Source organism: Elephantulus edwardii, unplaced genomic scaffold (genome assembly GCF_000299155.1).
Source record: "Elephantulus edwardii isolate Elephantulus edwardi_28Jun2011 unplaced genomic scaffold, EleEdw1.0 scaffold00011, whole genome shotgun sequence".
Taxonomy (NCBI): Eukaryota; Metazoa; Chordata; class Mammalia; order Macroscelidea; family Macroscelididae; genus Elephantulus; species Elephantulus edwardii.
The window spans coordinates 1,709,913-1,714,114 of NW_006399761.1; positions in this window are offsets into that span (position 1 = coordinate 1,709,913).

Consider the following 4,202-nt stretch of genomic DNA (forward strand, 5'->3'; position numbering starts at 1 on the left):
ACAGGGCCACATCTCCTGAGAGCGACAGGGCCACATCTCCTGAGAGCGACAGGGCCACATCTCCTGAGAGCGACAGGGCCACATCTCCTGAGAGCAACAGGGCTGCCTTGCCACCCCCATGAGCAGTCCTGACAAGAGCAGAGCAGGCAGCTTCTGCCTCCGAGCCTCAGGGCCAGTCTGGGGAACAGGCCTGTTCTGGATGGAACTGTGTCCAGGGAAAACATGTGTTGTAAATCCTGACCTCTTTGTGGGTGGTTAAAATCCCATTTGGGAAGGAGCTGTCTTTGCTATGTTAATGAGATGAGATTAGTGTAGGGAACATATGTTTCTTTTGAGAATTAAAGAGATTAAACAAATGAAAGGAGTGTGGGGAGAAGGACAAATCCCATGAAAATTGTCCAAGAGCAGGAGTTCAAAGAGACAAGGTCCTTCCTTCGGTGTCCACAGAGAGAGGAAGCCTTCACCTGGAGCCAGTGTCCTGGATTTGAACTTCTGGCCTCAGGTGTCAGTACAAAGACCAAGTCATGGTATTTTAATTGCTTGTTATGCATCTGAAAGTAGGACACTGAAGGAGGATGACAGAACAAGAATCACTGCGTTTGAGCTGTGGTGCTGGAGGGGAGTACTGAATACTCCATGGACTGCTAAAAGAACAAACAGATATGTCTTGAAGAAAGTGGAACCAGGGTGCTCCTCAGAGGCAAGGACAGCGGCACTTTACCTTACCTGGCCTGTTGTCGGAAGGGGCCAGTCCTCGGAACTGGACATCATGCTGGGAAAAGTGGAATACGATCCTCAGCAGGATGGACTAACAACGGGCTCCAGCACGTCAGGGACGGTGAGGACGGCGCACAATGGGGCACGCTTCCCATCCGAATGGCAGTCAACTTGATGACATCCAACAACACAAGAACAACAGCCTCCAATAGAAATCATCCTGTTAGTTGTGGTTATCTGCTGTCAAGTCGCCTGCGACTCATAGCGACCCCATGTACAACAGCCCTAAACTCTGCTCTGTCCTGTGACAGTCTCACTGTCTCCGACACACCCACCCCAACTACCCCGGTCACTGAATCAACCCACTTCATAGAGGGCCTTCTCTCCTGTGCTGTCCCTCCACCCTCCCAAGCATGACGTCCCTCTCCAAGAACTGGTCCCTCTTTGCAACATGTCCAAAGTATGTCAGACAAAGCTTCAGAATCCTTGCCTCCAAGGAGCAGCCTGGTTTAGCTAGGACAAACCTGTTCATTTTCTTAGCAGTCCATGATATATTCAATACTCCTGTCCAACACCACAGCTCAAAGGCATCAATTCTCCTTCTATCCTCCCTAGTCATTGTCCAGCTCTCTGGTGCATAGAAGGTGATTGCAAAGACCATGGATTGTATCAGGCACACCTTAGTCTCCAGAGTGACATCATTGCTCATCAGTATTTTGGTGAGGTCTCTAACAGCAGACTTTCCCATTGCAAGGAGAAAAAAAAATGGTGTCAGGGTTGAATCATTTCTCCACAACTAATCAATCTGCATGCTGAGCAAATAATTCAAGAATATGGACTATATGAAGAGGAACGCAGCATCAGGATTGGAGGGAGACTCAACAACCTGTGTTACACAGATGATACAAACCTTACTTGCAGAAAGTGAAGACATGACACACTTACTGCAGAAGATCAAAGACTACAGCTCGACTTTAAGAAACCAAAAAGGCTCACCATCATGATAGATGGAGAAAGACACTGGTCAAGAATTTCCTTTTACTCAAATCTACAAACAACATCCCTGGTAGCAGAAGTCAAGAATTCAAAAGACATTTGCACTGGGGAAATTGGCTGTCGTGGACCTCTCTGAGGTGATCAAGAGCACTGATATCAGTTTAAGGACTAAAGTTCTCCTGATCCAACCTATGATATTTTCAGTTGCTTGTTATGCATCTGAAAGTTACAATATGAATAAGGATTCTTTAAGAAGAAGCGATGCCTTTCAACTGTGGTGTTGGGGAAGAGTACAGACGGTCCCATGCACCGCCAAAAGAACAAACACATCTGTCTTGGAGGAACTGCAACTAAAGTGTTCCTTAAAAGCGAGGATGAGAAGCTTCATCTCATGTACTTTGGACATGCTGTCAGGAGACCTGAGCCTTTGGAAAAACACATCATGGGAGGAAGGTGGAAGTCCTACTGCTAGGAGGACTCTGTGACTGTAACAACGCACTTGAGTACACTGGAGAGTCGAGTTGGTGCAGAATGGAGCAAGACTGTGTCTGCCGTGTCGGTTGGAATGAGTCCTGACCAGCTTGACAGCATCGAACAGTAACTGTGAGAGGATAAGTTTCTGTTTGTTAAAGCCAGTCACTTGTGGAATTGCTAGGACAGCAGCACCATGTGCCCTGGCGGCATGGGCGTTGTGCTGCTGAGAGGTCAGCTCTTTGAATCCAAGAGTCTGCTCCAGATGAGATGCCCCGCCTTCAAAGCCACAGTGGAGGGTCACCACTGGACCCTTGATGGCAGTGGGTAGGAGGGGACTATGAACCTAAGAGCAATGAACCTCAGGGATCCCTCACATGCTCCCACCCAGAAAGGCATGTACACAGAGACAACTCCACCGAGTTGGTGTGTGCTGGGGCCAACGAGGTGCCCAGAGACCCATTCACAGAATGTGAACACCAGGAAGGTACCAAATGGGCTGAGACAACAATCGCAAATGCACGAGCAGACACACCGACTGCGGCACCGTAGCCACAGGCTCCACACCGCCAACATGCACATCAGTCTTCTCGTCAATGCAAGACTGTGACTGGTGGCGGAGTGACAGTACTTCCCCTTCTCATCCTTCCCTCCTTTTCATTCCCGCTGCCCAGGGTGGGAAGGCTCTTCCCCCTAGAGTCGTGGGCACTGGGACTGGAGGCTGGGTCGACAGTCATACTTGGGGGTCTTTGCTGGAACATGGACAGCACTCCCTCCCACAGAGGAGGTGGGTGGGCAGTGAGGGCAGACCCAGCACCCTGCTCCCCCATGGCCTAGTAGGCTGCCTTGACCAGAGACCACACGCCATGCTGGGCTGCTGGCCCCTTGGGGAAGCTCTGAGCTCAGAGAATGGTGTTTGGCCCATCACAGCAGCGGGCCCTGTGGATCTAGATATCCTCTGACGGCCATCTCTCTGGACTCTGGGATGCAGCTTCGAGGCCTATTTAGGGCTCTGGCCTGAGGCTGAAAGCTGGTCAGGAGAGCCCTGGGCAGGGGCTTCCCTGGGAGGTGTTACCGTGTGGACACAGGGGGATCAGTATAGTGGGATCAGCCACCTGGGATGGTGCCAGGCCATGGATGCATGAGCAGGCGGAGCTCAGTGAGCTTTGGAACGGAGCTGGGCGGGGAGGAGGCTGTCTCACAAAGGGCTGCTGCCTGAGCCTTCAGATGTCACTCCAAAGTGGAAATCTTTCTTCCTGCCCACACATGTGGAGCCCAGCCCCGCTCACTCTCTGTCCCTCTGTCTCCAGCCTTCCTTCCCCCGGCTCATCATTCAAGTCCAGACCGCCTCATCAGGGAGGCCCTCCCTGATCACAAGACCTAGATTCCCTGTTGCAATTCCCATTTCTTGTTTCAGTTTTCCTCACTGAACTTACCAAGAGGTGGCAATGCAGGAGATGTTGCCTTGTTTATTTTGTTTCTTGCACTGTCTTGGAGGAAATGCAACCAGGCTGCTCCTTAGAGGCAAGGATGGTGAAACTTCACCTCACAGACTCCCAAGGCCTCATGCTGGGAAAGGCGGTGGTTGTTACTGCTGAGCGCTGTTGAGTCATAACTGACTCCTAGCTGACACTCCACGGGTTTATGGAAGCTGTAAATCACAGGAGAGTTGACTGCTCATCTTTCTTGCGTGGAGCAGCTGGTGGATCTAAACCACGTGCCTTTGGATTAGTAGCACAGCTCCTTAACACTAGGCCACTAGAGCTCCCAGGAAAAGGCGGAGGGCCAGAGAAAGAGAGGAAGACCCTCAACAAGACAGACTGGCACAGTGACTGCGGCAATAGACGTGAGCACATCAGAAACAGTGAGGCTGGCACAGGATGGGTCAAGGTTCTGACCTGTTGTTCACAGGGACTTAGAGTCTCAGTTGACTTGATAGCACCTAACAACAACAACAGCGTCTAAACCCTCTGAGGGCAGACACTGGGTCTGTTCAGCTTCATAATCCCCGGTGTACA